Source organism: Pyxicephalus adspersus, chromosome 1 (assembly GCF_032062135.1).
Source record: "Pyxicephalus adspersus chromosome 1, UCB_Pads_2.0, whole genome shotgun sequence".
Lineage (NCBI taxonomy): Eukaryota > Metazoa > Chordata > Amphibia > Anura > Pyxicephalidae > Pyxicephalus > Pyxicephalus adspersus.
Genome location: NC_092858.1, coordinates 11739502 through 11749707, shown reverse-complemented (window position 1 = coordinate 11749707; position 10206 = coordinate 11739502). Strand labels below are relative to the sequence as shown.

General features: G+C 38.2%; 1 protein-coding gene across 8 annotated transcripts in view; it reads left to right on the top strand.

Moving 5' to 3' along the window:
* GRM5 (glutamate metabotropic receptor 5) overlaps positions 1-10206 on the top strand; it is a 182922-nt gene that overhangs the window by 81928 nt on the left and 90788 nt on the right. The gene's annotated exons all lie outside the window — the stretch shown is intronic.

The window sequence follows — 10206 nt, the reverse complement described above, 5'->3', positions numbered from 1 at the left end:
TCTCTCTCTCTCTCTCCCTTTCTCCCATTCCTGTATCATTATATAGAGATACACATTAGAAATGTTTTCCTTGTCATGGATTGATTTTATTTCTAAATGTCATGCTGTCCTTGAAAAACAAAGTCTTCAGCTAATATCTAGAATGACAGATTTATTTTATGCTGTAAGGAAATTATGATAATCTGCTGCTGCTGGCCAGATATATTTAATCGTGATATATGGGTGCAGGGATCTAATCATTATACAACATCGACATATCACTGTGGCTCTTTTCCCCTCTTTGAACCGTTCATTTGTGATGAGTAGAATGTTTATTTCTTCATAACAATCTTGAGAAACCCTATTACACTGAAACGGAAGGGAAATGCCAATCAATACGCAAAACTCAAAAAAACAACAAATACAAATGTCTGTTTTTTTTTTTTAATGTTATTACACAGTATATATATAGCGCCATCATATTACGCAGTGCTGTATAAAGTCCATAGTCATGACACTAAGTGTCCCTCAAAACGGCTTATAATCTAATGTCCCTACCATAGTCATATGTCATTAATGTAGTCTAAGGTCAATTTCATATTTTTTTTTTGGAGGGGGGCCAATTAACCTAACTGGCCGGTATTTGAACCTGGGACCTAGCGCTGCAAAGGCCAGAGTGCTAACCAATGAGCCTCCGTGCTGCCCATGTTTTTGCCCATGTTTTTATCTATGATTTAACTGAAGTGGTGACTGGGAAAGATACAGTTCTGTAGGGCAGCACACAAAGTGGTTAGGACTGTTGCCAAGCCAGGGACACTATAGTGCCAAAAAAAAAAATCTCAGTTTTGGAACCCCAGGAGCTTTTGGACATAACGTGCAAGAATGCCTGGCATTTTTTAATTATGGTAGACTTGCCTACCAAACGAACCCACTGCAATGTCTGATTCCATTTACTCATTGGCTTTCCCACCATCATCCAGCCTTACTCAAGGTTTAGAGTCCTTGGCCATCTACATTGACCAAATTGGGGGTTATCCTTTTAAATGCCCAACAAGAAGTGCTGTTTCTTGCAAGTATAAAAGTGTGCAATTTATCCATAAACAACAATTTGTATGAAATGCAGAGGATACACTGAACTGCATGACTGTGATTGAATGTCAAACTATATTAATTTAATGAGAGGCAAAAGCAGGTTAGAAATATGAAAATCGCTGTACTTGTGTTGGAATTTCCTTCTGTATAGGAGATATAAGAATACATTTCCAACAGAGACACCAGTTTTGGTGGCAACTGTCTAAGATTTTTGAGAGGTTGGGTCTTTTGGATGAACACATTTTCTCAGTGCATTGCTTGGCCATTTGATGTAATGGCCTCCATTGCATTTTTCATGAACCAGTCCCGAATTACAGAACCATTTCCCTCCTAAGTTGGTGTGTTTGTTGAGAGGCTGTTTTGTCTTTCCGAAATACATCGTCTTCGCATTCTTCACTACATTGTACTGAATAATTATTATGTTTTTTTCCAAAGGTTTGGGTGTTGGGTCTTTTGGATATACAAGCTTCTGTCTCAATGCATTGCTGAGCCATTTGACAAAAATAGCTCCCATTACATTTCTCCTTAACCAGTCCAGTGGAATTTTCCCTCCACATGTTCAGAGTTGGTTGGCAAAAACTGCTTTATTCACACCTCTTGTGAATCACTCCAGGGTTTCAGAATTTCCCTCCTATGTTGGGAATTTAGGTTGAGAGGTTGTTATGTCTCCCAATGCACAGGTCTTTGCATTCCTCACTACATTGCACTATATTGCCCAAGATACTTTGTAAGGTGTTGAGTATTGGGTTGTTTGGATGTGCAAGCTCCAATCTCAGTGCATTGCTGGACCATGTGATGTAAATGGCTTCCAAAGCACATATTGTGCTCCTGTTCCGGGCTGCATATTTTGCCTTCCTATGCTAAGTTGTTTGTTGAGAGGTTGTTTTGTGTTTATTCAGAGGCTGTTTTTTCACCCCAATTTCATTATTATTATTATTATTATTATTATTATTAATAATAAACAGGATTTATATAGCGCCAACATATTACGCAGCGCTGTACATTAAATAGGGATTGCAAATGACAGACTAATACAGACATTGATACAGGAGGAGATGACCCTGCCCTGAAGAGCTTACAATCTAGTAGGTGGGGGAATTTCACACACAAAAGGATGGGAGATATGTAGTGTGGGAAGTAGTGATGGTTTCAAATGACAGAAGACGGGTAGGCAAGTTTAAAAAAAATGGGTTTTGAGCGCTCCTTTAAATGAGCAGAAAGTAGGAGCAAGCCGAATAGGACGAGGAAGACCATTCCAGAGAGTCAGGGCAGCTCTAGAGAAGTCTTGGAGCCGTGTGTGTGATGAGGTTATGAGTGAGGAAGTCATTAGTAGGTCATTGGAGGAGCGGAGAGAGCGGCAGGGGGAGTATTTTTTAACCAAGTCAGAAATGTAAGTGGGACAATAACTGTGGAGGGATTTGAAGGCAAAGCACAGGAGCTTAAATTTGATTCTAAGGTGAAATGGAAGCCAATGTAGAGAACTTCAAAGACATGCAGCAGAAGAGGAGCGGTGGGAAGGATGGATGAGTCTGGCTGCAGCATTCATGATAGATTGTAGAGGAGAGAGTCGGGTTAGTGGAATACCAGCGACCCCAATGTCCAGGTCTTTGCATTCTTCACTACAATGTACTGCACTGACCAACTTACTTTCCAAAGCCTTTCCAAAGATTGTTGTTTTTTTTATTACTTCCCTAAGTACTTTCTCTTAAGTACTTTCTTTAGCTCCTTTCTTAATGCAATGCTGGGCCATTTCACATTGAACATTTTGAGCACACATGGATGTCTTGTTTGGTAAAAAAACAAATCTTCTGACAATTCAGCCATATGCGGGATGTCTGCATTACTCCATATGTTCTCCTTTCTTACAGAAAAAAAACAAAACAGTTTTTGCTATAAACATGTCACGTCCTTCGTGTTGTAAACAACTTGCTTCATTTTTCCCCAATGCTTTTCATATTGCATTTATAAGCACATAATGCATGTTTTGGTAGGGATTTTTCAGATCTTTCAGCTGAACTGTAAAACTCAGCATAAACTCAGTTTATTTATCTACATGGCAGGAAAATATTCTTTTGTTACTTTTGATGTGAGTCATTATACTCTAAGTGAAATCGTCAAAGTGCTTTAGAAAGCCAATGCTTTGAAAGTGAGTTGTATATAGCACAGGTGACATTTACAACACATTTTTATAATGGATCTTCTTTCTTATTACTATCCTGCCAAGCTTTTTAATAGATAACACATAATAGGCAATGACAGGTCATCAACCTCAATAATAACCTAGGCATTGTATGGAGGTGTTTTCACATATTTCTTATGGATTACTGTAAACACAATGTGGCTAAACATAAGATTTATATACCATCCTAACAATGCTCAGGATTATTTGTGTTGTTGCTTTTTTAAAAATATTGGTATACAGATGAGATGAGAGATGATCACGTTTGCTAAAAATGTAGAACTGGTACTACAGGTATCACACAATATTTTTTAGTATTCTGCAATGGCAGATCAATAAACAACCAACCACTAAGGAAGGCTATAGCGGGACCCCTCCATCTAGTTGTCCTGCTATCCACTTTCCTAAAAGAAGAACCCTCACTTTAGTGTATAGAGCAGTGTTTTATAACCAATATTTTAGTTGATATCTCATAATAAGCAATTTTCACCAACCAGCCATCCCTGAATAGGTGAAGGGAAAATTATGCAGCTCTGAATTGGTGCAAATGTCAAATGGCCCAGCAATTCACTTGTAAATTCAAAACATCCAAAACTTTGGAAAGTAACTCAGTCAATGCAGTACATTGTAGTAAAGTAGGTGTTGGATATAGAAAAAATAACAGGGGTTCCCTGAAGACTTGAAAATTATTTCAAGGGTTCTCCAATTATAAAAATCTTGGTAAAAGGCTGCTATAAAGCATTAAACTTGATAACCGGGCTTATTTGAGCTAAAAGTCTGGACAAATGCCACATGGAAGCTTCCAGACTTAATCATCTGACATATTTGGCCTGATTTATGAACGCTCTCCAAGGCTGGAGAGAATACACTTTCATCAGTGAAGCTGGGTTATCCAGCAAACCTGAAATGGATCTGGTCCAGGATTAAAAATATTTAAATGACTTTTAAAAAATCCATTCCAGGTTTGCAGGTTCACCCAGCTTCACTGATGAAAGTGTATTCTCTCCAGCCTTGGAGAGCTTTAGTAAACCAGGCCCATTGGCCTGATTTATCGAAGTTCTCCAAGACTGATGAAGTTTTGCTGGCTCACCCAGGTTCACTGATAAAAGGGTATCTTCTCCAGTCTGCAAGAACTAAAGAAATAAATCATTCCCATTAAAGCATTCACTTGAGAAATTGGACAAACAACAAGTTATTAATGACATAGACATTACAATGAATCATAAGAGATATTAGTTCCAGGTATTTTGGGACAACATTTCAATTGACTTTCCTTCACAGTCCCAAGATGCCTCATCGAAAAGACTTTACTATTTCCATGTTCAACAACAAGACATTTCAAGGAGCTAGAGAACAACAGGTTGGTCCCATACCATTATCTAGTACAATTCATTCTAGAAAGTGAACCTGTATTAGATATAGAACATAAACATAGAATATAAATATTATTGGAAAATATTCTGTTTATCTAATATCTGCTCAGCCAATCACATAGCACCGACTCAGTGCATGCAGGCATGTAGCCACCATCAAGAAAATCCAGTGAAGTTTAAACTGAGCATCAGAATAGGGAAGAAAGACGAATGAAGTGACTCATGGTATGGTGGTTGGTGCAAGGCGGGCTGGTCTGAGTATTTCAGAAACTGCTGATTTGCTAGAATTTTTATGCAGAGCTATCTCTGGGGTTTACAGAGAATGGTTCGGGAAAGGAAAAATATCCAGCAACTGCATGATGCTATCATATCAATATGAACATATATTTGTATCCCTTTGTTGAAACTATGAAGGATTACGGCAATTTTGAAGACAAAAAAAAAGTCCAACCTGTTACTAACAAGATATACCTAATAAAGTGATTCTTGATTGTCTGTATGTAAGTATTCATGTTGTTATCAGTGCTTTGGGGTTTTATTTGTCCATTTGGTCCATTTGCTGCTTGGAAACAACTAAAATGAACCTTTTGTATTTTTTACAGATAAGGAAAGGCGCCATTTTATTCTCAGGGGTTTATTTATAAAGCAGTGAATCTGATGTTCACTGAAACATTCTCTGGCACTTTTCCTTAATGAGTATCATCCAATATACTCATAAAAGCATACTTTATTGATACATTAAAAAGATATATAAATATCAACCTGATCAAACAAAGTCCCCCTTGAGGTTAAGATGATCCTATCTTCAGCGAGGGTAAAATTACATTTAGTCTGTAGACTAAAATAGATATATGTGATATAGTAAACATTTAGGTGCACCCATAAAGTCCAAAAGACATTCGGATAAATATATATATTTTACTGCACAAGGACCAGAGCGCTAAATCTGACAATTAAAAAAAGAAAGTGAACCCAGGGAAAAAATAAATCCAAAGGACAGGTGTACCCCAAAATAAGCGTGGGACAGCTGAAGCTCAGTGTTTTGAGGTCAAGCTATGTGAACAGTAATAAATATGATTCCTATTTAGATTCTATGTTCTGCAGCAATGGCTAAAATATCATGTTCTCACAACATGTGGGGCAAGTTGGACACTTTATGGTCTTTATGACCCCTTTTGCTGCAAGTATAGTGCTACTCAGGACAAGAGCTTGGTTTATTTGCAATGGAAGGAAGAATAAAAACTTGTCTGGTAATGGTGAATTTGATAGGCTTTACTGTAGAAGTGATTCAGGTGGCTGTACAGCCATTCAGTCACTTCCACCTGAATCTGGCAAAGTAGCGTTGCAAAGTTTTGTACTCCTCGTACTCACCTGGCTCACTCAGTATGGCCAAACAGGTGGGGATTATCTTTTCTTGCTGTCATTGAAACTGAAAGTGCTAATCTCTTATAGAATATGGAGTAAAAGTAAAATGACTCCATATTCCTGTAGGTTCTTTCCCAAGTATATGGAAGCTTCTCCTCTTTGGCAATCCACCCTCTTGCTGACATCATCGGGCATTGTACTGGATGACATTTAGGGCATGCCAACATTTTTTAGAAGAAGAACAATAGATGTAAGAGAAGCATGAATTAAAAATTAAACTTTTTTTTACTACATCCAGACTAAACAAGCATTAGATCGTTACTATAGGTTGGTGGCTAAGAGATGGCCAACCAGGAAGGAAATGGCTTAGAAGCTTGAAGCTTACATTGTATTTCACACAACTCATCTTTTCTCCCATTTCCTAAACTAAAATACTGTTCTGCTGCTATCACCACGAAACTATCAGAACATTTCCTCTTTCTAATTTTTTTTTTAAGGTTAGTAAGCAAGAATTTCATAAAGCAAGATCTGGTGAGTAGGATGGATAGTCCATGCAGTCAAACGCTAAATTCATTAAGCATTCATCATCTTATGAGATTTGTAAGTGGACACATTGTTCTGCAAAAAGAAAACACCATTCCGCAGCTTTTCTAATTGTTTTTATCACCTCCTTCAATTGGCACAGCAAGCTAGAGTAGTTTTTTGCATTAACTATATGGCCATTGAGAAGATAAGCAGTCTTAAATATGATTCCTGGTGAATAAAGAAGTGCTAGATTTTCCTGCCTATGCTGCCTTACAGGGTTGCCAGCTCTGTATCATCAATGAACCGGTAATACATATTGTTTGCCAGATACAACAGTAAAGGTACATGTATTTGAGTTTTACATTTTGCCGTTTTTCCTGCAGTTATACTTAAATCAAATACCCCAGGCGTTTCTTGGGATTGCTTTATTATGTTTTAAATCTTCTATGCAGGAAAGCAATTTTAATTACAAGAGCGCAAGGCTTGCCATAATTAAGCTGATGTCCTTAGTTACATTTTCTGCATGAGTCTGAGATTTTTTGGCACATTGGAGGTTTGTTTATTAAATTTATCTCATCTGTGGGAAAACACATTATCCGGTATTAAAATATAGCTCTTTTAGGTTTATTTTTTTTCTCCTTAATAATTAAACATTTGGCCAATGGAGAGTACAGTTATACACATAAGGAATATAAAGGGAAATATACAAAGTAGCGGTTCTGCTTAGTGATGACAAAAGAGAAGGCAATGAGAAATGAAAAGCAACCGTAGACCCGAATAACAATAAGTACAAATACTTACCTCATTCTTCACTCCAGCAAGCTTCTTTCATGCCGTATGAGCTTAAGCTTCAAAGCTTACAAGCTTTTTAACATCCTCATGTAAAATACAGAACCAGCAAGAACTGTAAGAGCCTTCTGTGATTATCCCAGAAGTTCTTTGGTCATCAGAGGAACAAGGATGAAATGAACATTTAGCAGATTTGTGGTGATGGCAGGAGGGGGGGCGTTCAGAGGTGTCCCGCTACTACAAGTACTACAAACTATTACTTAAATACTAAATTGTCTTGCATCCATCATTGCTGCACCTCTGATTGTTACCTACCATGTGATTTTACTCATAGGCAGTTGGTCACAGGAGTTAAGCAATTTTAGGAAATTGATAGGCAGGGTAGGCTAGTGAGTGGTTCCATCTGAGCTCTAAATATGATGATGACCAAGGATGGTCAGGGTAGAAGGTTCGCTGAGTCACCCAGGTTCTCCCATGAAAGTATATCTTCTCAAGTCTTGGAAAGCTTTAACAAATCATGCCCTGCACATCTACTTTAAAATATTTTACCATGCAAAAGATTTATCAACCTTTAATTTAAAACATACTATGTATAGATCTAAATTAAATCCAAATGATATCTATAATTGGTGTATCCATTCTTTGCCTTCAAAACAGCTTTAGTTCTTCTAGACGCACATGCACACATCTCTGAAACTAAGTAACAGCGAGAGGTAGCTCACCTATCATCCACCAGTCATTGGGAGTGGCCAAAACTGGCAATTCGTCACTGAAGTTTCTAGAAGATTTAATAATCCAGGAGGATATTCTAGATCAAATCTCATTGTAATCTTAACTTTCTTCAGAGCAATCCATATAATGAGCTTTAAAACTAAGCTTCAGCCACAGCTGGATGTAGCTCACTTATTGTCCAGCATTCTTTGGGAGTGAACATATTAGGGATTGTCACTAAAGTTTCCAAAAGAAGAGAGTCCGGGGGGGAATTATAGTTAAATCAGAGCTGGCACATTGGGAACTGACAGCTGTTTGTAGGATTGGGCTCCATTACTACATAGAGTAGTGGGTAGGTCTGGTCAGCATTAAAATTAGTCCGCTGCCTTTGCCTACATAGGTGAAGCACTACTTCATTCCATGTCAAGGTGTGTAAATAAGACCAGGGGTTTCTTCATAATGGAAATAATAATGGTATAACGAGAAGGAGTCCCAATCAAAACCTTAAAAAAGCATTGAATTCAAATAACAATACTAAAAGAGCAATAAGTGTAACAGCTTTGAGACTCTTTCATTAAGTGAACATTGTTCGTTTTGCTGATCTCTCTGGGGTCTGGACCTTCTGCCACCACCGCCGAGCGGCCTGTTTGTTCTCATTAGCGTTTGAATGCTGAACAGAATGCAGATTTTTTGTCTGTATCAACAACATACATATTAGGCATTTGCTGGGGCCGGGGAGAAACAAGATTTTCCACAATGTGTCCCACTGAGCGATGTGATCACGGGGGATTCATATTTGCAATTTAGATTTCCCTTATTAATATGTATTAGTTATTTTCAATCTTTGTGTTCACCTAAACAAAGCAAAAGAGCAATTGAGCTGGGGAAAGGGAGCTGACTTGACATGTTCTCGCCGGGACTTCAAATAGAAATTATGCCGCCTAAAGGATGTGTTAATTTCAAGGAGGAAATGAGGATAAACAATGATAATAATGTTTCTTTATACTGTGAAAATGTTGGAATGCTATTCTTTCACTTAACCCCCGTGGCGGTATTGCCAAGTGTGGCTCAGGGTGAAATTTCTTTACAGAAAGTGGTAACTCCGAGCCACACTCAGGATGGAATTGAAGACTTACCTGGTTCTCACGAGCCTGCAATGTCCTTCAGCAGGGCCCGGCATTTATGTAATACCCGGCCGGCATCAGCGTCCCTTGGCCTCGCATCCCAGCATGTGAACATTGGAGACGCAAGGCCAGGGGAAGACGATGCCAGCTGGGTCATGAGTCGAGTGTGCGGGCGCCGTGCGTGCATCGGGGACCGGCAGGAAATTTAAAATTTGAAGTATTTTTAAATGTCAAATGTACCAATTTGACATTTAAAAATACAAAATAAACATACCACCAGGGATGTTAAAGAGAACCAGCCACGACTGGGCTTATTGAAAATTCTCAATAGTCACCCTTGATATTTAATAAATTATGCAAACTTAATTTCCCATATGAGATTTGCTGCCTTTCATGCTTACAATTTCTGTGCCACATAATTTGTGTGTCAAGGTTCAAAAGTCTAATATAGATGTTTTCTTTGTCAGCTGCTTGACCTAACAACCTCTCTCACAGCTCCAACAAGCACATCAGTATGACAAAACCCTCACTTTTTGCCTGTATAGGTATTCTATCCCCTTAAGTCCCAGATGAAATGTCATCTGTGTAAAAAACACAATTACCCATTTTTCATTTTGCAATAATGGTGGTAGTAGTCATATTGCATGGTTAGATTATATCCTGTCTAGAAGAGCTATGCAATTGAGAAATAGGGTATTTTGTTTTAATTGACATTCTTTCTGTCACTTCAGTCTTCTTAGTTTGTTTGCACTGCAATTAGAAGCGTATCCTCTTCTCTCAGGAACCAAAAGCCATGTACACAAATTTAGGTCAAAGGAAATTCAGGCAAAAGAATCCAATGACAGTAGAACAAATTAGTGCTGTACACATATTGCTGTTTTCGGTTCTATGAAGAGGGGAGGGAGAGGACAAGCAGGAGGCACCCGGCTGCATACTTCTCCATAGGCAATGACAGCAGTCATCGGTGAATTGCTAAACAATGTCTGACTGTATACATGCTAATTTTCACAATCATATTTGTCCAGGGGCAATATTTATCTAGCATGATACATAGTGACTTTTCCCTTTC